Source organism: Neopsephotus bourkii, unplaced genomic scaffold (assembly GCF_033783945.1).
Source record: "Neopsephotus bourkii isolate Nb327-2 ecotype Australia unplaced genomic scaffold, CSIRO-AGI_Nbou_v1 NB_207, whole genome shotgun sequence".
NCBI classification, from domain to species: domain Eukaryota; kingdom Metazoa; phylum Chordata; class Aves; order Psittaciformes; family Psittacidae; genus Neopsephotus; species Neopsephotus bourkii.
The window spans coordinates 1,306,203-1,331,438 of record NW_026900719.1 but is presented as its reverse complement, the minus strand read 5'-3'; the positions used below and the strand labels follow the sequence as shown (position 1 = coordinate 1,331,438).

Here is a 25,236-nt window from a genome sequence, read left to right as displayed (position 1 = left end):
GTAAAGGGCCACCAAAGAGCTATTCTAGCCAAGAGCAGGTCCTGTAAATGACATGTGTGACAGCAGCACCATGGTGAACTTACTCTTTCCTGAAACTCTTCAAAACTGCTGGATGCATAAAACAAGTTATGTTGGGTCAAACTTCAGAAAAAGTGTTTTTCCCCTCCTCTCCCAGTGCTAGATTTGCCTTTTAAATTATTAAAGCTACTCATCAGAGCTAGTTCTACTGGGCAAAGCCTGGGGCTTCTGAATACAATGAAATCACAGGCATGAAAGCCTTCTTTTCTGCCACAATGGAGCCATAGAATGGACCCTAAAATAAAAAGTAGAAAATCTAGAGACAGAACATTTGATTTTTCTCTTTGATTTTTCTTCCTTGCATGTAAAACCTATTAAATAGGTCAGTGTATAGGCAACCTCTTATTTAACTAGAATTACGGCAACTGCATCCACTCCACATAGAAACATATTGAGTAGTAACAGATAATTACTTCAATGGACTTTTTTTCTTAATCAATAATTATAACTCCCAGATACCAATTATAAGCCATATCTTTAGAAATATCAACAATTACTGAGTAGTTGCTTATAGTGGAAAACATGCACATTAGGAGAGGGATTATTCAAAATTATATGAATTCTGCAACACAGAATATCTATTAGCACGCAAAAATTAACAAACTATTTTGTGTTTCCAGGCAGGGCACTATGAGTCTGTGACTGGTAAGCTAGAGCATGAATAAAGCTGTGAATTTGCTATGCTAAAGTGCCACCATTGATATTCCTAAATTTACTGTGTCTTGCAAAAATGAACTAGTTCAAGAGAAAGGTGTTTGAATGATGCTTGCTTACATTTAGATAGTATCCTGTATGTACCAACTGTAAGCCATTGTCACAGTGCCTATATAAGGATGCCAATTTCTGGGCCTAATTCTTTTCACGTAGTTTGCTCTAAAACTTCAGGTAACATCTGACACAGGAACAAACTTACATGAAAATTAGGCCACCTGAATATGATCTTCTCTCCCAATCCTTTCTCTCAGCCTCTCCTCAAGGCCAAGCAATGGAATAGGTTATAAGGAAACTGCCAAGCATATCCAAAAGTATGTCTAACACATAAAGAATGGTGAGAAGGACTTCTTCAAATTCATCTGCTTTCAATATAACCACACGAGTTTGATATACTAGGCAACATAGTGGCTGCAGCAACATAAGTTGCTGAAATTACCTTAATTATACTTTTTCTCACCTTTCCTTATGGATGCTGCTGATACCAGTCAAAGATGATTCTTTGAAATCTCGTTATTGGAAAAGAAACAGGAAAGGACTTTCACACCATGGTTTTGGAACAGATCTGTCTTGCTAGACTCTGGATTATAACAAATCTGAAGCAATTTCTATTCACTATATAAAACTAGGGCAACAAAAACATGATTGCTAGCAAAGTGACAAAACACATTTAAACCTCTGGCAATGAAAAGCACTGGTTTCTTAGGGCATTGCTGCCTCCATACAAGTTTACAAGTAACACAGTCACACTTCCCACTGGCTTCAGTGGGAACTGCTTATGTACATAAAATGTGGTCCCGGTGCACTTGAATGTAGTTTGCATTTGCTGCCTCTATGCTAACAGACTTCTCAGCACTGAATTCATCTGAGCTACAGGAAGATTCCATGAAAGCCTGGGGGTAACTTGAGGGCTTTTATTTTTTTCCCTATTTTTTGTTGTTTTAATTTTTATTCATTTTTATAGCAATCAGTGCAGCTTCCAGGAATTTGAGTTCATGGGCTAGAGGAACACTGAAGTGCTTTTCTATAAATCTTATGGTAATCAGGATACGAATGTCACAGAGTTGTGGTCTCCCCCTTCACAGAAGGCATGTGAGGAAACTACTGTGATATACACCAGTGTCACTGTGAATAGAATTTGTCCCATGGGATTATTTTTTTTTTCTGACTGAAAAATCAGTAAATGTCAAAAAATTATACTATGAGTAACTTTTCCCGGAACAGCCTGTAATGAAACTGTGCTTTAGGCATAAGACTAATGCAAGCCATATTTTAACCATGTTTTGGAGTTAGCAAATGACAGTGTTCTCTAGAATTATCCACTATCACCATGGCATAAACTGAAACTTTGTTCTTTGGTATTTTTCTTCCCAATACATTTTCAGTTATTCTTTTATTTGTTTACCTATTTTACATCTTGTTACATTCTCTGGATAGGGTTCAGTTCTTTTCTGTTTTGCTTTGCAACACGAGTCCAATAAACACTTATATGCTTCTTAGCATGAAATATTTGTCTTTTAAAATATATACTTATGCTTTGAACCATCACAGAACTGACTGTGAAGGTGTTCAAATCTTCTCTGAAGCTGAGCTTCCCAAGGCTGGGTCTTACTGCTTGGTACAGTAATTATGAGAATGAAAAGAACAGCAGTTTGCTCTAAGTTTTGGAGTAAATTCAGGCTGATAACACCCAAAGTTGGGAAGGCAGAACTGATGTATAGAGACAGTGTAGAGCAATGAGAAAAGATTACCCTGCATCCGACTTTAAAATAGGTATGCAAAGCCCATGCTGCTTACAGCTGGTGATGTCCACTGTCTGGATGGAGAAAATAACACAGTTCTCTTTCCAAAAAGAAAGTAAAGCTGCATACGACACCACCCCCTGGCTCTGAAGGGAGATGAAAGCCAGGGATTGATCTGTAAAAAGAAGGAAAACTGCTGGCTGAGAAGATGTAGGAATACACACCCCTGTTGCCTGGCACAGGAAAAAAAAAGAGTGCTGTATACATATATGCATGCACATTCTTCTACTGTCCACAACCAAGAGAAAACAACCACCTGGAGAAACAAAGAGGAAAAAGATAGAAAGTAAAATAAAGCCAGGAACCCAATGCAATGAAAGCTGAGACAGAGTTTTAAAGGAATTTGGCACTCAAGATAAGTCTTCTGTCCTGCTCCAGGTCTCCTGAGTTCCTAGAAATGGAGTGGAGTAAAAAGGAACAAGGCAACACTTTTGAAAGCTTAGTGAGAGTGCTGGGGCACTACCTTACACTGCTCCCTAACACAGTGTTTCAGCCTTTGCACTGGGCCCCTGAGAAAGCACCCATGTGTGTTTTTCAGCATCTCAGGTTTGGTATTTATGTAATTCACCAGACTCTGGACGCTTCAGAAGGGACTTTCCTACCTGATGTCCATGCATATTTTGTGGACACTCATGGAGAGTGTTCATAGGTTCACAGCACAAGAGTTTGGGCCAGACAGCCTTACTATCATACAATGCCATGTGAAGCACATCATAGGGTGCCACGGCTTTTTGCAGATTTAGAGATTACAGTTTATGGAATCCACCCCTGGGTCACTAAGTCCTGAACTGGGTTCATGTGATGCTGACCTGAGCTCTAGCACTGAGGCAGGGCTGAACTGTCTGGACACCCATTCTCTGGGTTACCCGATTGGGTTCCTCCAAGTATAGCCTGAGTCCATAAATCTCTACAGAGAAAACATGTTCAGCAGGTAATTCAGCAGCTGACAAACAGCTGAATGGGAACACCCCAGGGAGTGGCTACTGCATCTATGTGGAGCCACATGTGGGCACATCAGGGTAAAGCCACCATTATCTCCTGCCATGGGCTACATTAGCAACTGCGTTGCAGTACTCTGCTCCAGAAACACCACTAAATATCCCAGTTCAATATATATATATATAAAGAAACATTAAACAGAGGTGCATTCTTACAACATTAATGCAGGGTGGGTTTTTCAGTAGTATGCCTTGGCATTTCATAATGCTATCTGACTTCTTTCCCAAAAGAAGCAAAAAAAAACCCCAACCCCAACATACAGAAATAAGTGGATTTGCTAAAGGGATAGTGATCATGAAGAGAACATAAAATCCAGACATGTAACAACTGCTTGGGGTGTTTCCTGCCCTAAATTGCAGCTCTCGTCATGTCTAATATCCTGGATGCAGAGACAATTAATACCTAATATCCTGAATACAGAAGACAGTTAAGGAATACCTAATATCCTGGATGCAGAAGACAATTAATTGTGATCATAAAATAAAATACTGAAATGACTATTCAATTCCTATTCTCTGGCAGGAACTGTGATGTTGGTTATTACTGGCCTTTCATGCTTCAATAAAAGTCTTTAAAATATCACCTCTGATTTGAATGATGTACTTTTGAAGTAGTTTCTTGAATCAGAATACCTCCACTAGCAGTGTACTGAATATCCTGGCATTTTTATTAACAAGTTTTCTTTCTTAAAGTTTTCTTCTCTTCTGTGGTTGAGGTTGAGGTTAATTCTCTTACTTGAGTTCCAAGCTGACAAACTACATTTCTTACCCTACTTCTGTTAATTCCTCTAATAAAGGTTATTATTATCTACTGGTAGGAAATTTAAACTGCAATTTTGTTGACGATACACTTTGCAGCAGAGAATGGGTTTTCCTTTCTCATTGCAATGATAGTGCTGCTGCCCTTTTGTGGTATGCACATAGTAAAGCAGACAATCTGCTTGGATAGTGCATCAACAGGCTTCTGACTCCAGAGGACAAAATAAACTATTCAATCCTGTTCAGGATCTGCGTTCCTCCTCAAGTATTCAGGCCACACTATGTTCTCCATATATGTGACTTTCCTTCTTGAGGAATTGACAGGGATTTCCTAGTAAATTACCAAATTGAACTCTTCAAACTCCTTAGGCCTCTTCATAGCTAGGATTACAGAGCATCAGTTACCTACTACCAGGGTAAGCTCTGTGAGCAGCTGAGAGTAGCTCCTAATCAACTCCTACATTTCTAACTGGTTGACTTAGGAACAACAATGTCGTCCAAACCAAACTTTTGTTTCCTGCGTAACAAAGGTTTGACACATCCTCATTGATCTCAATTTACTTAAATAAATGAACAACCAGATAATGTGAAGTAAAAGAAAACCAACCTCAAAATGGTAGTGTAGGCCAGCTTTAGTCTTTAGAAGTGGAGAAAAGGTGAATGAATGCTTAGATATCACTGTGAACAAAAATGCTGCATGCTTACCATCACACCTGAATGCAAATCTGCTGCACACAACCATGCTACAGCCACTTCTGCTGCCTTGTGTTTAAAAGTGGTTAAGGCTTTGCGAATAACAAGCACTCCTTTTGCACTCAGTGCTATCCTGGCTTGACAACATTACTCCTCCCTGTTCCCAGAGATGTGCCAGTGGAGGGGTCCTGTGTGAGAACGCTCTCTAAAATGTTTGAGGCCAAAGGGGGCAGTTTATTTTGGGTGGTGTGAACTACGGCTCTGGACTGGCTTGGCTGAGTTTGCAAGTTTCAGGCTAAGGAGCAATCATGCAAGGCATTCCACTAGCAAAACCGCAGGGGCAGCCCTGCCAGCTGCTGGGTGGCAATGACAGTGGAAAGCAGGAGCGTCTTTAGGTGGAACAGCTGGAGCCTAGAAGATGTCCTCCCTCTGCAGCTGTAAAACTGCTGCCTCAGTGTCCCTTACGTGTGGGAAAGACAAACCCCAAAAGAAAACAGATGTGACAGGGAAAGTTTCTGTTAGTATCTCTGGAAAAAAACAGGTACAATATGTTACTTCTACCTACTTCATATAAGCTACAATTAAAAAAAACAACAACCCACCCAAACCAAATAAAAATCAGCAAACTCTTGGAAGTATAGAAAGAAAAATGTCTATATCCAATCCTGAAATAAACAAACTACACTTTTCTGTGGTGTAAGTGCATCAACGTAGACTTTTTCTTAGTTTTTTGGCATTATAAAAACTCCAAATTCATAAAACCTTCAAATATCAAAAGCTAAATCTATCCCTAAATGTTCCTGTGCTGGCAAAAACTTTTCAGCAAAAATGTGGTTCAGAGAAAACAGTATTACTGGTACTTAACCTTAAGTGTGTTTACGTAGAGTTTATAGGCTAAAACATCAAGCAAACAGCATGTCTTAAAATCCAGTGTTAGTCTGATGGGCACTTTCTGCTGGCCTGGCTAGTTCCCTTCCCTGTGATGCATGCTCAGTTACATTGGAGCAGTGATCTGGGGGACACACTACAGTGAAGACTGTTCTGCTTTATAAAGGGCCTTCAGAAAAAGAGGCAGGAGATGGTTGATTTTCCGATGTTGCAAATCCAGGTCAGTGCTCAGTCCTACAAAAAAGCTATGCCAGCACAATGGGAAGGAAAAAGACAGAGATAGGTACAAGGTTGTGGACAGGGGTGCAACACCTGATTTAACAGTCCTTTGAAACTGTAATCAAGTAACACTAAAGTTCATGTATGTATATTTTCATTTTAACACCCTTCAAGAACTTCACCTAAAAATACAGAATGAGTTCTTATGCAGGAAAAGTCACTTATGATTCAATGTGATTTGTCTGTAGCCTTTGGAAGAAACTGTGGGATGGCATCGTGGATGTATATTTTATTCTTATTCGATTAGATACACAATAAAGCTTTCAGAATATGTTAAAATGTCAGAACAAAAATATAGGAAAAAAAAATAGCAGAAAATCACAGAAGCCTGCTTTCTGAGGGCTGCCTCTGACATCAGACACAACCATTAGCACAGAAACTGCACTTATCTTACAGATATGGAATATGGGCTTCAAGCACTGGCTGCCAAACACACGTTTAATGAAGATAAAGTAACAGTGCACTGGAGAATATCAGCTAATAATTCTCAGATTGCTCATGTGAGAAATCATCCTTTTGTGTAAACACACAAACATGCAGTGCCAGACAAAAGCCATGTTAATCTAACACTGAATTAAAGGCAGTTTTACCTTCTGGACTTCACATCATGGGCTGGGGGTGGCTGCCTCCCCTCTCAGTGTTATGCCAGATCTTGAAGCAGAGGGCCAGATTAGGAGTGCCTGGATTTTCCTAGGCTGCATCACACCTTGGGTTTGTACAGAACAAGTATATGGGACCAGTTCTGAGGGGGTGTGTGGTGTATTAGGGCATAAAGGTCAGGAGAGGAAGTGAAAGTGATTACCCGAAAAGCCAGCCCCCCAAAGATGACACGAGAAATGATGTCCTAAACGATGGTTAGTCTCACCATCAGTGTAATGCCTACACTTTAAGTGTGATTCTTTAAAGACACCTAAGTTTGACTTAAAGAAGGACTTACATGCTTGAAACTTGCCTGCTTCTCCCAACTATTCTGGTCAGCATAATAAAGGACAATGCCCCTGCCCTACATACCCACCTCTCTTATCTTACATGCGTTTAAAATTAAAAGCAGCAGTCTGAAGCCAAGAAAAATGTTTGCATATAAAAGGAAAATCACACACAAGCTTATTCAGAACCAACTGATTGATGAGTGAACATGAGAAAAACATGACCTGTAATTAAAGTTGCACCTCTTATTATTTTCCAGAGCAAAAAATAAATTAGCTGAGTGGTTGTATTTAATTCTTTAAGCAAAGCTGTAGGTCTAAATCTTGGGTCTCAGCTTTAATCAGAAAAACTGCAAAAAATTTAATTCGAAAGAATTTTAAAAATAGTTTAAAAAATCTGCAAGGGTTAAAAGCCGTGTGAATTTGCTGTTACATCACACAGCTGCTGATCTGGCTTGGCTTTTAAAAGAAGTGATTGGAGGTACAGGTGCAACAGACTGACATAGTGCCTTTTATCACACAGTAAGCAGTATTGAAGAGCAGTGCAGAAAACAGGGTGTGTTCCAGTCAACTGCAGAGGAGCTGTTCTACTCATTTTATAGACTAATAAGACATTTGGACAAAGATTTTAATAACAGAAGCAGTAACTGAAACAGCGGCAGCCACTGTTATCTATGAGAATACATTGTGGAAGTCTTTGCAGCTATTGTTTTATCAAATAACAGTTTAACAAAAAAGCTTTATAATTTTTCATTTTCTTCCCAAGTATTTAATGCAAGCACAGCTCCAGAAGATAACCTCTTCTCTGGACTGGTCCAGAGTCTGGACTCTGATTTCTCATGCAGAACGAATGTATTGAGGTTTTAATAGCAAATAGTTTACTCACAGCACTTTCATTCAGACTCACATGCTATCTTTCCTCCTTCATAAAAAGGTATTTTTGGATACATGGCTGCAAAGCCAGTCCACAAAGTTGCCTTCTGATTGCAGCAGCTGAGCGTAACACACAGCCCCGGAGTTATTCCTCTCGATACGCTCAGAGGAACAAACGGGTAATGCTCCGCACCTCATTCTGAGCATAATGGGAAATGCCACCCGTGCCAGTAAGGCTGGAAAAACCTTTTTCCTGATTGGCTGCTCATCCCAAACTGCCTGGCAGAGGTTCGAAATATGCAATGCAGGGAAGTGATATTCTATGGCATTCAGTCAATTTACCTGCACTACACTCCAGGGAGCCATGCTATTAAACAACAGCTCCAGAGGGTCAATAAAGTTAACTTAATTAAATTGCTTTCCCTCCCACTCTTCCAACTAGCAACATTTAGGGCACAGGGACACAGTGCTGCTTGTAAATAAAAGGATGATTTAGCTAATCATTTGCTGAAGAAAGGCGTATTTTTGTCAATAATTCTATACATAAAGCAGAGAGTGGTTTAAATTAAAACAGTAGTGCAGGATAAGGGGAGAGACAATACCTACTAATGAACAGCCATTAATATTTTTCAAGTAGTGTCAATTAAATCCACTACTTAAAAGTTAAATCTCAGAGATCGCACTTTTTGCTCCATAAAACTGAAATTACGATTGCTCAAGTGTAATGTTATAAAACATGCTATCATTATTACAAGCATAATGAATACACATTCTTAATTTGTGGGGGACTGGTCTAGTCCCTTTCTGGTCATTTTGGTAGGTACATTCTCACTACCTTAAAAGAGTAATGTTTTAGGAGTCTCTAGTCTGTCCTTTTCTATGACAGTGTAAAGAAAGTATCTTCAGTAGCGAAGGATAAAAACCATTACAGTAAAGCCAATGTTTACAGATTATTTGCACCCTTGTCATACCTTCAAATCCTCAGCCTGAAACCTGTGAGGCTCCTTGTCTAGTTGAGGCTAGATGTTTTGAAAGGCTACAATTAAACTGATGAAGCTGTGTTGCAAAATAGTGTTTTGCTATTCTTATTCCTTTTCCCTCAGAAACCCCACTACCTGCTCACTCAGAGCATAGACCTGCATTTTAGCAGGAGTTGCCCTGATATTACATGTGCACTTCCTGCTCTGTCTCTTGAGTGTTTCCAGCTTTACCCCAAATCTCCCTTTGCATATGCCGAGCAAAAGCATTCCAAGCACTGAAAGCGAGACTCTCTAAAGATGTCTTCTGCACTGTTTATAATCTATTCCTTCTGAGCTTTTACCTGCAAGTATATGTGGTTTTTTTGTTGGTTTTTTTTTTTTTTTTTTGTTTTCTTCAAATATCACTGCTGTATCCTATGAACAGTTAGATCTTGGAGCTGGTCTGAGTTCTTATAACCAAGTGAAGAGAGAAGAACAGTTGTAAAGACATATAGGCAGAGTTTAATATAGGAAGTATAAAAATACACTACAAGGCAGAAAAAGGTCCCTCTGTGTCCTCATAGCCAGTTCTTGCAGTACAGATAGTCTCGCCATAAACCTATCCCCCATGAGGTCTGAGACTCTCCTTTCCACCTAGAATTCAGATCCTCCTCCAGTGTGGGTTTGCTGCTCTTTGTTCTACCCTGACTCCCTCCATCCAGTGCAAGTAAAGGTCTCTGATCCCAAGCCACTGGAATCAAGCTGAGTAGCCTTATGATAGAGTCCTTTCTCTGCTTTTCTTACTTGTTACTTTATGTCATATTTCTTCACAGAACAGCCTTCCTGCACTTCCTCTCTGAGTATTACAGAAAGCCCAGGAAAAGCGTTGCTCACACAGGTTTGAAAGTCACTCCATAAGAACTCCCACTGAGTACCATAAGAAAAAAATAAGATTAAACATAGTATTTACTGTGATTAGGAGTGTCAGGATTCAGTTAGAATGAACAGCTACTTGACTGCTTCATATTCCAGGATGTGTTACTTCATCAATGCCTTGTCAAAGTTGAGAGTCCACAATGAAAAACGCATATACAAGTATTAAATAAGTAGGCTGAGAAATTTAATATAAACATGAAAATCACCTACCTAGGGACCTGTCTGTCAGAGAATGAATTAATTTAGATTAATGGCACAATGCAGTGGAAAGCTGCAGGGGCAGGGGGTCTGGTGGGATTGCCAGTCCCTCCCTCACAATATTTCTGCAGCACCCAGGGGTGATGCACTTGACCTGCAAGAGTGAAGGGTGACACTCAGCCAGTCCCAATGCACCTTCCTGCTGACAGATCTCAGTCTCAGAGAAAGAGAGCTCCATTCACAGCATCCAGAGGTGCCAGGAAGGGGAGGCAGGACTCTCCTGTAGGAAAACAGTGACCTTTTGGCTAAGATTGTATACACTGAATAAGACCCTTCTGGAAGTAGAAAGGTGAAGAAAAGGGAGGTTTCTATTATAAAGCAAATAGCATTGACATGGAAATTCTCTCTTTTTTAGCCAGTTTAACTCCATATGGCAGCATAAAATAATTCAATACAGTAATTATATTCACATATTTTCTTTTCCTTTTCTCCCTCAATTCCCCAAGCCTGATGAAGTTGATAGGCCAGGAGGCAGAAGCTCTGCACTTTTATTGCACTATATAAATCTCAATAAATAGAAAGAAAACTACAATGGAAAGAAGGAAGGAAAGAAAGAAAGAAAAAAGAAAGGAAAATAGTGGTGTCAGGAATTTGCAGCCCTTTGCCGGAGGCCCAGGAGGAGCTGCTGGAGGCAGGGTGTCACAGACATACACCATAGCCCCAGGGATCCCAGCGGCAGTGACACTGATTTCTTCTAATGTGGGTGATGCAATGCTAGCCTGTTCTTCAACCAAAGGACTGAGAACCTAAGATTGCTGACCCACAGACCCTCCCATTCCAGGCCCCCACTCTCACTGCAAGGGCTGCTGATGGGCATCCTTGATTTGTGCCTACAGGAGGAGGCTGGGGGGACCCATATCCCTAATGCTCATCTCTCTCTGCCCTCTAGAGAGCAGGTGCAGAGCGCCTGGAGCAGCAGCCTGTCTGTGTACTGTAAGGAGCAGAGACCACTTGCTTTGCTAACAGGAATAAGGACAGAAGTTCACCACAATCCTGGCTGCAATTAGGCACTTAACCAAAGCTCCTGATTCAGGAGAAGGAGTTGCCTTCAGCCTAAAATAGAAAGAAACAGACAGCTCTGAAGGCTCACTCAGAACTTAAATACACCAGGGTCCCTCAAGGTCTTGTCCTCCCAGTACTCCTTCTCTATGCTAACTAGAAGAGCTTGAGGTGATGGTATCTCTAAACTTAGGACCCTGAGTTAGATGCCAGAAGTTAGACAGATGCGGGTCCATGAGGTCTTTGAGGAATGAGAGAGACCGTGAGGATGAGAGCAGCAATTAGGGCACCCAAGACCCTAGCAGAACCTGCCCAGTCATCTCTTCCTATCATAGAATCTGGAGTGGAAGGCATTGCTATGAAGAGATTTCTACTGCTGCACAGGAGAATGTGCCACCCATGGATTCAACTGAACACGAGCAGCAAAGACAGGCAATACCTGCTACGGCACAAAGTGTCTGAGGGGAAAGGTAACCCCTGAATAAAATTTTAACACACCTGAACTGGGGCAAATTTCTGCCTTTTTGTGTCCAATGCCACTGGCATTTCTTGCCTTATTACAGGCTCCCTAGAACTGAACTCCTCATTCAGCAGTACTCTCTGCTGTCCCCCAAACAGGCAACTGTGAGCCTTCGTTTTTACTTATGCATTCACCTACAAAACTGAATTAGCAAAGACAGGTGTCACAGGTGCTCAGCACTGTGGCCAAAAGCTTTATTTGTTATACCTGTCAGGCCTGTCAATGAGTGCTCTGTCTCACTGTGGGCAAGCTTATTCCTTCATGTCAATGTCAAAAGCATATCTATCTATTCAGCAGTGCTCTATGCCGAGCAGCTACCAAGCTGTGGAGAAAGAAGATTGTGATCAGCACCATTCGTCTACATAATTGCACTTGTTAGTGGACAATTGCTGGGTCAGAGGCTAATGTTTTTTATTTACAGTCTTTCCACATTCATCTGAAATTTCTTGTGCCTTTTCCCATAACAAGGATTGCGGTGCCATTTGGCTTCATACTGCAGAAATCCTGCTAGACATCTGAGACAAAAATAACTAAAAGTAAAGCCATTACATTCAACTCAACAGAATTTTACATTAAGGAGCTGGAGAGGTGCCTCAGATTCAAGGTGAGTTTCTAAGAAAAAAGACAGACCATGTACATATTTAGCTTCTTTTTTCTTCACATTATGTAGCTTCCATTTCTAGGAAAATATATTGAATTCTGCTAATGGTATACATGGAATTATATATTTGGAAGTGAGGATCTGTACATTTTTGATGTTAGCTTTCAATTAAGCCCTTTATTAACGCTACCGGACAGAAATCAAGTATACTTGTCTGACCTTTTGTTTAAAGAGTGAAACCAAAAAATTATGTTCCCTTTGTATCTGAGTGTCCATATAATCTGGTTCTGAAATTCCCTAAATGACAAAAAATATTTGTTTTCTTTCTGATAAGAATTATGTTTATTTTCATAAAGATAATGCATAGTATTTTACCTTTTTGTTATGCTTATTAAATAAACAAATCAACATCTAAGTATAACACACTTGTTGCCTTAGGGAAGCCAGTCTGTCACTTCTTTAACACCTCAAGGGTTTCCAAATAGTCACGCAAAGTAGAGCTGCTTGTTTCATTTTCCATTGTCCTGCAGGCAGCTTGGAGAGAAATCCATTCATCATTTGTATTTTTTAACCCGAAAGAATGAATTTTGCTCAAACTGTTTTTTTAAACAGATGCATTATTTCAGATTAAATGTATATATTTTATTTTAAAATAGGACCACTTAAAATGAAACTTAAAATTTTAAGTGTATTGACAACCTTCTTAAATTCCATAACCTGATTTAAATTAGTAACATGGAGTATTCAAGTATTTCATATATGTTGGTAAAGATTTGCTGACCATCAAAACACTGAGCTGGGAGAGTTTGAGTGACCAGAGAAAACAGTCTCTGGCAATATGTTTAGTCCAAGTTCAATAGCTGTTTGATAGCTTCTCCGCAGGTGCAGAGAAGTTATTTTCTTCACTTTATTCAGGTTAGCTCTGTTAAATATCTAGTTCATGCAAAGACATCTCTTGAGAGCTGATAAAGGCAGAAAATCTTACTTTCTACTGTAGCTAAATCTCTGCAACAGAGGCTGAAATCTGCTAATTTTAAAATCTTGCAAGACACAGTAAGCAGAAAGAAACACGCAATTGTGTTTACTCAGTAAAAGTAATGGTTAATTTGACTAATAAATCTCCTTAATGTAAGTAATATGTAAATAAACATAGTAACTGTGAAATGTCATTCACTGGTTTCTAAGATAGCAAAAAGTAAATATCAGGAATTAGAATAAATATTTCAGGAGCTTTTATTAAATGCAACTTAGTATATTATAATATACTTATATATATACTTAATATATTAATATAGCTCCACCCTTACAAACAGAAGTACCTAATGTAAACAAAGTAGTGGTCAAAATAATATGGTGTATGATGTTCTCACAACATTGGAACAGGACTGATTACAGTGATCAAAGACTTTTCTCTATTATGTCCATGGGAATTATGCTGACGGTTCACAATATTGTAAGCAAGGATAACACAATGTAAAAGGAAATTACCCACCTTATTTGGGTAATAATGTACAACCTTGTCTAGTTTATCAAACAAGTAAGGTCACCCACTTTATTATTTACCACTACACTGTGGCAGAAATCCAAACTACTTTAATGATACCAACTGAGAGGAACCAACTCTTTTCCAGGAAACTAATTAAAAAGTAAATATACAAAAGAGAGACAGTGATTATTTCAACTACATTCCTTGCCTGCTTTTTCCCATGGTAAGGGCATCAGATTGGCTTGTGGCTTCTTTTAAAAAAGCCAAGGCAGACTGAGCTATTCAGATCTGTTGCAGACATTTTCTTCACTGTATTAATGATTTTCTGTGGTCTTCTTCTGACACTCTTTGTTTTTTCAACACCCTTTCTTAAAGCTGGGGCACTGAAACACAGCCTTCTAGCACCAGTCTCATTGAATCTGGGCTCATGACCAAAGCAATGACCCCAGTTCTATGTAATCAATTTTCTCACTTGAGTTGCTTATCTACTGTGATTCCTGAAATATTTCCCTCAAAGGTTAGGACTCCTTAGAACACAATTCCTCTTTCTCTCAATGAAGGTAGTATTCAGCCTTAAATTCACTATTTCACTTGATATAGATGTACTGAGGTTACCAAGCAACCCAGGTTGCTTGCTATAGCAAGAGGCCTTTACTCAGTGTCATTTGCAAATTTCATTGTGTGATACTCTACCAGCTTCCAGTTTGTCTGAAAAATACTGAAAATGTATGTCTAATTGTGAACCTTGTTGAAACCTGATGCAAACACCCTCCCTCAATTACGACTCCTCATGCCAAGTATTTTCTGTGATATGATCATTTAGCACATGCTCTATTGACATTGCATGGAGTTAATTCCTTTTCAGAACATTGAACTGATTGAAGTAAATGCCAATAAATGCATTGCCTACCAATACTGTAGAGCCAAGATAGCCGAAAGGTACTGTAATCAGAGGTGAGGGATTTGGGCTCCAATACTACTTACTAGAACAGGAAATTGTCCTAGGACAATTACAATTCTGTACTACAAAATAAAAAGAGATATGACCACCTACTTCTACCTATGCTGTGAATCTGCCTATCGTTCTCCTTTGCTTTTGTAACATCTGGCTCAAAACAAAGTTTTATCAGTTAAAATCAGTTAATCTGCCTAAACAGAAATGGAGCCCTTTCCCTGCCTCCCCCCATCTCAAAATGAAACCCTCCCTTTTCTCCATTCAGACTGACTCACTATTTATTATTTATTTTCTAGGTTTATGAAGTGATAAATCAGTTTTGTGCACAGTCCCGATATGCTTAATGCCACAGAGTTTTGGTAATTCAATTATTAGGCTTGGATTCATTGTGTCAGATGGCCTCAGCTTCTTTATGGTCTGCTTTTCATGCTAAACAGGACAGAACCTCAAAACTGTCTTAGAGGCAGATCCAAGAATAGAAGGTGTTTGCTCTATCCTGTCTTTAAGTAAAATCCAAGTGACTGGTGAATTAAGTCGATATGGAAACTTGTATTGTTATACACACGTCTGACATGTTACAGTCCAGATAAGAAAGTGAACCACACAGAACCGAAGATAATTAGAAGAGACATCACTTAGTAACAAGTGGTGTATTCAGTGTGTCTGCTTTCTGGTAAGAGAGAAATCTAAGCCATGACCTTGTGTTCCTTTCAGACCACAAGTAAGACTCAAAAGTTTGGCTAAATGCTTATAGCCAAAATGCCTGAAAAACAACCAGGCAAACAAGAAGAAATAAGGAAGCTGGTTTTGTACTTGTAAAAACAATGGAAATGGAGATAAATCTTACCATTTCATCTGCTTGTGTATAATAGGAAATTTCAAGTGTTCAATCTATGGCTTCTAACAAAATGTCATTCAAGTAGTACAAGTAGTATAAACACCAAGATTTTTATTTGTGTATTTTCACTAATTTATGTGAGAAGTTATTAAATAGTGCATATTCTTTATATGATTTTTTCTTCTTTTATATGAAATAATACGACAGAAGTCTTTTGGGTACTACTAGTCTCTAAACTCACTTAATAATGATATAAAAGTTTAAGAAATATTAGATACTGTACGACTTGAACCCTTATCTCAGAAATATGCAGTGGCAAAAAGTGATAATCTCCTAAAATTTTAGTACCTGTAATCCATAGGGTAATCAAATATGATTGTCAGCGCTGAGCCAGCCTATGACCAGGCACTGAGCTTCACAATATCCACTGGGTACACTGAAGTGGAATATATTCCAAGAAGCAAATAACACAGTATTTACAGTAGCTGTATAGAACTACAAAGAAACACAAAGTGTGGTAGTGATGTGAGAATCTTCATTGCTATTTTGGTGGAGCAGTCTCTGGACTCTCACTTAAGAAGCTAGGATGAATAGACTCTATTGTTTAGTTAAAATATAGTTTCTTATAAATGTTATTCTTTATGAACAGGAAAATTTATAAGTTCTCCTTCAACAAGCCCTGATTATGAAGGAGCGTATTTACCTGTTAGTAAGGATCCTCTTCATTCTCCTTCCAGTGCAAGTTGTTCTTTTTCCTTTCTGCTTTTCCCAATCCTACCACCCATTTTGATACTCTTTCCTCTAATTGTAGAGGGTATCCTCACACACTATGATTTCCATCAGTTTCTGAATCGTTCCAGCTTCTTTTCCCTAAGTCAAAAAAGGACTTTCAAATTTTTAAATACTTTTTATTTTCCCTGCTATAAATCTCTGCTATTTTCTGAGAGATACCATTATATTTGTCCCAGAGTTTTCACCTTGAGCTTCTCTCAGACTGGGAGGATTAACAACTTAGGTTACTGTCATGGTTTAAACCCAGCTGGCAACTAGGTACTATGCAGCCACTTGCTCACTCCCACATATCCCCCCTCTGCGCGGGATGGGGAGGAGAATGGAAAGAAAGTAAACCCCAGGGGTTGAGATAAGAACAGTCCAATAACTAAAGTACAATGTAGTACTACTACTGAGGGAAATACCAGATGGAGAGAATGTAAGGGGACGGAAAAAAAAAGAACAATAAACACAAGTGATGCACAATACAATTGCTCATCACCTGCTGACCATTAAATAGCCTGACCCAAGCAGTGATCTGGCCCTTCCAGGTAACTGCCCCCACTTTATACACTGGGCATGACATGCTGTGGCATGGAATACCCCTTTGGCTAGTTTGGGTCAGCTGTCCTGTCTCTTCTTCCTCCCAGCTTCCTGTGCCCCTCCTCTCTGGCAGAGCATGAGATTGAAACGTCCTTGATTGGTGTAAGCATTACTTAGCAACAACTAAAACATTGGTGTGTTATCAGCATTGTTCGCAGACTAAAGCCAAAACACAGCACTGCACCAGCTACTAGGAAGAAAATTAACTCTATCTCAGCTGACACCAGGACAGTTACTTTTAAAAGCTTAAACAACCTTGAAAAAAGTATTTTTTTCTTTTTCCTTTAGAATTAAAGCCAAGGATCATGCAAGCTCCTCTTCCCAGTTCCCAGTATGGCCGCAATAGAGTCCAGGAAATCTCAAAATTACAGAAGAAGAAAAACATCTAAAGACCCTTTTGAAGGCTGGAGTTCCCTCATTTTACATCAGTTTACTACTTTGGGGTAGTATGTATCAAGCCTGAACAGGCATGATAAGATTTAAGGGCAGTCAAAGTTCTAAATTTTGTGGAATGCAGAAGAATTTGAGAAAGACAATGCAGAGTTGGTAGGAGAAAATGAGTCAGGTATTGCTGCTATGTAGATAGTAAGTGTAGTTATGGAAATAAGTTGTATTAAAGGGCTATTCTGGTATAACCTGCTGTACTAAGTGGACTGCACTGCACAAGGTACTGATTTAGATGCAGTGTTAGCAAATTCCTGATGTAGTACAAGTCTGAGACTAAGTAGTTCAACCTTTCAAATAGTAAGAAAAGCAAAGGGAGCATGGGACAGTAAATGGGCAAAGGAAGCATATGAAGACAGTTTTTGTATCCATGTGAATCCTTGCAAATTTTAGGGTTACATTTACTACAATGAGTAACCTCTGGAGACTCCCAAGGAGAAAAGGAAGTTCCCAACTACAAATGGATAAGCATTTCCTGTCCCTGATGCCACACAATTCTGCTGACACAAAAGAGGTTTAAACATTTAACCTTTTAAGAGGCAAAAGCTCCCAAACATCCAGAGACATGACTTTAGTGGTACTGCCATTACAAGTTGGAATAAACAGGTGAGCCAGTACTTGATCTCAATTGTATCTCTGATATTGATAGGTTTTATTCTAGCTGAGAAAGATTAAGAACATCTTCATACTATTCAATTTGCATTCATATTCTCTTGATCCTGAATGTGAATATGGTAGTCCATATGATGAATACAAGGATAAAAGAGAGGGGAAAGGAAAATCAGGAATACAGGAGAGAAAACAAAACTGAGAATGAAGAACTTACTTGTCAAAAGACCAGTGATATTTAAAAAACTGTTGGTGGTGGTCTGGTTTTGAAGTCACTCTGCTGTCTCAAGGAAGTTATTTAAAAATGTTGAGTATGCCCTGAAAAGAAGAAGAATCAAGAACTCAATAATTGTATCTCCTATCAAATACTAAAGCAAAACTTGTAAAAGAAAACTTGTTTTCCCATGTTATAGGGTTATGAATTAATAAAATAATTTTGTACTCCACCACTGAAACTGCAGATGGTTTATGGGCTGCTGTAAGTTGAACTGCTCGAATCAGGCTTACTGGGTGCACAGGGAGTCAGAATGACAAGAAGAGTAATTACTTAAGTTATTCTCTTGCATACCTACGTTTCTAAGCTGTTCAGTTGTGAGATAACAGTGAAAATTAAACAGGTCTGGCTCCTTTCTGGTTTAATAAACAGATACGCTGGAGTAAATGATTTTTCAAAACCAGACACAAAGTCATATCCCTAAATGTCTTTCAAACAATTGGATAGACTTATTTGGCTATCTTTTGGACTAGATCATGTATTTGGCCTCCCTATTTGTGATCTAATAGCTGAGTGTTTCCCTTTGTTCCTTTTCATGTATAGCTTTATAATTTCCAATTGTCCTTAATGGACAGGGTAGTTGTGAGTCAAGGAGCCATCTCAGCTCTCCAAACTGAAATGAAACTGAAAGAATGGGAGCTGACCAGCACTTCTATATATGCAGACTGGGGGCAGAAGTAGAGGAATTGGGAATGAAGGAGTGAAGTTGAGCCTGGAAAAAAGAAGAGGTAGATGGAAGACGTTTTTAGTGTTGTCTCTGTTTCTTAATGTCCTGTTCTATTTTTAATTGGAAGTAAATAATATTAATTTTTCTCAAGTTGAGTCTGCTTTTCTTTTTCCCCATGACAGTAATTGGTGAGTTACCTCCTTGTCTTCATCTCGACCCATAAGATTTTCTATCGTATTTTCTCCCCCTGTTGTGCTGAGAAGGGGAAGAGGCAGAGCAGATGGATGGGTGTCTGGCTGCTGGCCAAGGTCAACCCACTACAGGTGTAAAAAAATGTTTCCATCACCAATCTCTCCAAGACCAGTAGGAATGAGATGGGAAACATACAAAGAGAGTTTGCCTATAATGCACAGGAATAAACAGAATTAGTAAGGAACAGAACTCCTCCTCAGAGAAAACTGTGTTAACAGGAAATCTTCATACACCCCTAGCTTCTGTACCGCAGTGCAGCCAGTTTATGTTAACGAGCAAAACGTCAAATGACTCATATTCCATGAAAGGAGAGTGCTGAAAACCTCATGTAAAAAAGATCTCTGCTTGCGATATGATACTGAGGTCTCTTTGACCCATAAAATAATTTTTGTCAGTGATCATTTAAATGTAACATAGTAAGTTTTTCAAAGTCAGAGATGAGACTGACTGGCTTACAGCAATATATTTATTCTGTCAGCACTTCCTTTAGAAACAACTATTTAAAGTTCTCTGGCACCTAGGCTTTAACAATCCTGAGGTGATTTACTTAATTCCAGATTTTATTAAGCTCCAGAACACAATATTTGCAACTGTTATGATAGTAATAGCAAATTCCAGCTATGAAAAAATTGAAGGCCTATGCATCTCTATCTGATACTGAAGACTATGGAATTAATTCCACATTAAGTTAGTACAGCAAAGGATTATACAGTTGTTTATTTTCCCTTGGGTTTTGGTCAGGATATGCCTTACAGTGGCAAAATTAGCCAGATAAAACTCATTAAATGAATTCTTTCCTGAATAAGTTTCTTGTTAGAATTAATGTTCTGCTAAAATAATCAACAACCCACTAAAAAGATGGGGTCCGTGGCAAACATTCACGCTGCCTCACATATTTGTTGTAAGAAAACTCTGATATAACAAAACCTAAAACAACATAAATTGCTAGTAGAATTGAGTGAATATTAAATTCTACCAACAATCTCCAGTTTGCAGCCTAAAACACTGGCAATTTAGCTGTGTTTTCATGGTCAAATAACTGCGGTCTCATATCTGTACCCTGGGAAATCTATAAACACACAGTGAAATTAACTGTTACTTGGGAAAGGGAGCTTAGAAACAGCTTTATGAAAATGTCACCTAAATCCTAATCAACTGTCAAAAAAAGGAAATGGTATATTATGAAACATTAGGAAAAGAACAGAAAACAGAAGAAAAAACCATGATAATGCTGTCAGAAAATTCCATTGCCCACCTATCATCTTGAATATTAAATACATTTCAAGTCACCTCATCTCAAAAATGACAGGATAGCAATAGAAGGATAAAGAAAAGTGTGACAGGATGATCAAAGGTATATAATGGCTTCTGTACTAGGAGTGGAAAAAAACAGCTTTAGGATTTTCATATTGGAAGAGGGACAAATGAGGGAAAGGACTGTTACATAGCCCCAGAAAATCATAAGGAGTGTTGAAAAAGTGAATAAAGAATGCTTTTCCACTGTAATTCATAGCACAAGAAGCAGTCCCAATAAAAAGAGCAGTTACCAAGTGTAAAACACGAGCCCCAAACAAGGATCCATTCCACAAAGTTCATAATTAAATAGTGGAACTCATTGCCACAGATGTGGTGGATGAAACCCATACATGTGTGGGCTTCAAAAAGCAATTTACTGCTGTGGTAAAAGAAACATTGACTGGTCTGTATTTTACACAAAGATGCACATTATAAGACTTCAGTTTAAGAAACATTTCAGAGCACCACGGGGTGATACCAAGGGAAGTTATGTTTTGATCTGGTTTAAATACAGCTATTGTAATGTCCTGATTCATTTTGCTCTTTTATTGCATTCTTGGTTATCTCTTAGAGAGTGTACTGTGCCTCCAGCTAGTATGCAGGGAAGTTTGTGAGGGAAGTAAATTTGTAGTTTCCCCAGTCCCCCCATGCAACTTCACATCCTAGGATAATCAGAAAAAATGAAGAGTCATATTTTTTTTACAAGCCTATCCATAGTTATGGAAATAAAAAATGAATTTAATGATAATTATAATAATATTCTGTACAGACCTGTGATAATCTTTTAGTGTTCTGGTACCTTACCAAACTGAGTAAATAACATGGCTATACTAGGTCAGACAGAAGATCTATCTGCTTAAGCCAGTATCCCATCTACAACAGTGGCCAAAATACAAAGTTAGATAGATATAGCTAGTCAAAACATTTTTGCCTTAGCGTTACAAAAGCATTTCCTCAGTGTAGCTTTTTACCTCATAGCACTTTACTGCTTTGTCTCCCACAGCACATCTGAAGAGTTAAACTTTGCATTGTAGAAAAGATCCCAAGTCAACTGAAACCCCTGAGGGACAATGAAGCAGCTCAAGGGCACCTTGAGTTTAGTCTACTGGACATGCTCACCCCACCCTGTGTTAGAGTCTTATTCACCCAACTACACTCAGCATTGGCAAAAAGTAGATTTTTGCTGGTGATTTGTACCAGCCCTGCGTACAGGGCTTCCCCCCGGTATGAGAATCAACATTAAACCTTCTACTAGCCCAGAAGCACTGCAATAAACACACCTCAGATAACACTGGCGTGCCAACAGCTCCTCATATAGCCCTGGCCTTAGTTTCCAATGGAAACAAGAGTAATTAAAAACATAATAAAATTAATAGGAATAAGTTAAAGGGTAAAAAAATACTATCTTTTGACGGCTTAAATCTTTGCATTGGGTGTAGGGGTCAAAGTGTTGGTAGGAAAGGTGGGGGCTGCACGTGTGGCCTTTGTGAGGAGCCAAACTAGTGGTACCTCTGGGAAACATATTTAAGAAAGGTCAGAAAATGCTACATAGGTAGAAGAGGACGGGAAAAAAGAAATAACAGAGGGAGTACCAAAGGCAGAGGTGGAGGAGGTGCTCTAGGGCACTGGAGCAGATGCTTCTGTGGCCTGCTACTTTGCTTTCAGGGAAGGGGTCCATACTGGGTTTGTTGCACCTAAGTTATATACAAGAATTCCATACTTTCAGTTAACTTAATCTGAACTGCTCTGACCAGTCCTTATACAGACAAGGAACTATTCTGTTCTCAGGGAGCATGAGGATGCAATGCTATTTCCCCACCACTCCACTGTAGCTAGTGGTAAATGATAGTAAATACATATCCAACCCTATTTCCTGCTTCCAAATATTTTAACGAGCAGATTTCTGCCAATGCATTGGTTAATTATGCACTGAATTATTTGGACGAAGCATTTTAGCATGTGGATTTTGTGTCAGCTGTTTGCTATTGGCTATGCATTGTTAGTAATTGTTTTGACTTCTCCCTTATGTGCCTTATGGCGCAGGAAGAATGATACTCTTCATGAATGCCACCTGATAGTAACAATAATGTTTCTGCTTACTGAACAGATGGAAACAACTTTCCTAAAAGGCCCAGGTGAATAAGGAATAACTGAGTAACAAACAGCAAATATCTACTATATTAGTTTGAACCTGAATATTGTTTTTTGCATGCAAGTATAAAATTAGAATAGAATCATAGAACAGTTTGGGTTGGAAAGGACGTTGAGATCACCCAGGTGCAAACCCCTGCCACGGGCAGGGATGCCCCACACTAGACCATGTCATCTAAGGCTCTGTCAAACCTGGCTTTGGACACTGCCAGGGATGGAGCATTTACCACTTATTTGGGCAACCCATTCCAGTGCCTCACCACCTTCACAGTAAAGAACTTCTTCCATATATCTAATCTGAATCTCTCCTGTTTAAGTTTGAACCCGTTACCCCTTGTCCTATCACTGCAGTCACTGATGAAGGGTCCCTCTCCAGCATTTTGTTGGCCCCCTTCAGATACTGGAAGGCTGCCATGAGCTCTCCATGCAGCCTTCTCTTCTCCAGGCTGAAGGTAAAAACAAATTCATCAAAGCACAGTGCTTCCTTACACATGCATGTAAATATTTCTCAGTTCTTCATGAAAGGAATTAAGATGTCACCAAACCAAATATAAGTTTGGATTAAAAGATGTTTCAGTCAAATGTTACAGCAGTAATGAATCAGTTTAATATATAAGAAAACAAGTTTGCTGTGACCAGCATGTAATCTGTAATGCAAAGGAGTTTTGAATGAAAGAGCTTTGGGGGCAACCAATTAGAATTGCTGTAAATTTGGACAACCATCTGGAATGATTTAATTTTCTTTAAGCTTTGTCAAGCCAAGTGCATTCTTTTTTTTCTGATTTTACCTTAAAACCTCTATGCCACCTCAAAATATCACATCTGGTAGGGTCAATGCTTTTTCTTTGCCCTTCCAATGCCACACACACTACATTTTTTAAATCCCAAAGGCCTTTGACATCACATTACAATGGATCACTACCTCTAATATGCTGAGAAGGAAAAAAGAGACTTCCCAAGAGAGGGGAAGCAGATAATCTGCCTTGAGGCTTCCCCATTGTTATTTCATTTAGAGAGGCAGGCGATACAACAATATATGAAAAGAGAGGAAAAGATTTCGAGTCTCTCCAGCTGTCTCCTTCTTAATTCAATACTGACTGTTTGGTTGGTCCCAGCTGTCCACAAAACACTGAGATTTTTCATGGCTGCTGTGCTAGTGAACTCTCCTATCTGTTTGTGATGTGCTGCTGTTCTACTTTGAACAATACTCCAAAATTAGTAAGCACATGAGTAATCATAGGCAGCAGGCACTGTAGTACCTCATCCAGGAGCAAGCTGGATTTTATTGAAGGTTAACCTGGTGTGTTAGGAAGCAACAGTCATGCTTAAGCTTTTTCTAATTGCCTCACCTTAGTTTCATAAGACATGTGCAACACAAAGATATATGTGAAGAACATTTCACAGTTGAGTAAGCATTGCTTGGGGAAGGATGGACAAAAAAGAGTGGTGGTTGGCATATCCTTATTTGACAATATAGGACTGACAGCTAGGGAACACTGCAGATAACAAAGAACAAGTTTTTTCACTGACAGTCGGTAGGACATAACATCTTCTCTATGCAGTAGACACTGAACAGTAATGGTTAAGAACAGGGAATCTCTGAGAGACCATTTCTAGTTAATATGCCATCTCAACTTAGAAAATACAAGTATATTTGTTGTGCTGTTTCACTCAGTAGAAATGTTAAGCACTTTCAGAGTTATCATTCTCTCTTGTTGTAGGTATCAAAATCCTTTACTATTCGAGAAGCAGTCTTATGCAGACTGTACAAAGAGGCTAAGCTACCTGCCTTAGGCCTTGCAATGAAAGGGATAGAACTAGAAACAAAATTCATGTCAGCTATCCTAGATATTATGCAAGGTCTGACACTGCAGACAGAATTAGGCAGCTGATGCATCTCTTAAAGGTAGTGGCCTCTCTTACAGGTAAGGCAGAGAAATGACGTAACTTGCCTCATATCACATAGGTGAGGCTTAATTAACCTTCATGGTACTGCATTATCTGCTAAACTGCTCTACCTCTGGAATTAGCTAAGGCTAATGAAATGATGCTATCAGAAGGCAACTGAGAAGAAAAGTCTCACTCTGAATTGCTGAAAGTTACTGCTTACATCACAGAAATTACACCCATTAAAGTATCGCTTTCCAGCAAAGATAAACCAAACAACCATAACACAAATGTAACAACTGGGACAGAGGACCAACTGTACAGGAGATAGAAGTATACTTTGCTTGAAGCAACCTGGTCTAGTAGAAGGTGCCCCTGCCCACGGCAGCAGGGTTGGAACCAGATGTTCTTTAAGAATGCTTCCAACCCAAACCATTCTATGATTTCTATGATTCTATTCTGTACTAGGAAGAAAAATTGTTAACATAGTACCAATTTAATCAACTATTTTTATCCCAGGAGTAGAATGAATGGATATATACCGAATTATAAGAATCTGTGAGCATGATCTCATTTCATTTATATAAGAAATCAATGGCTTTACATTAGAAAAGAATCTCATTCAGGGACATCCTTGAAACCATTCACATGATTAAGATGAGAAAAATTTCATTTAATATGGTCAGCTGACATCCCTGATGCATATCACACATTACCAATTAT

General features: G+C 39.0%; 1 protein-coding gene across 20 annotated transcripts in view; it reads right to left on the bottom strand.

Annotated features, from left to right (window-relative positions):
- LOC133207434 (poly(rC)-binding protein 3-like) overlaps window positions 1-25,236 on the bottom strand; it is a 496,208-nt gene that overhangs the window by 155,098 nt on the left and 315,874 nt on the right. For 19 of the 20 annotated variants that reach the window (XM_061344339.1, XM_061344336.1, XM_061344337.1 and 16 more), the window contains one exon: window positions 18,204-18,304. The exons of the other annotated variant lie outside the window; for it this stretch is intronic. The gene's annotated coding sequence lies outside the window, so the exon portion shown is untranslated. The remainder of the gene's footprint in view (window positions 1-18,203; window positions 18,305-25,236) is intronic. 20 annotated transcript variants of the gene reach the window in all.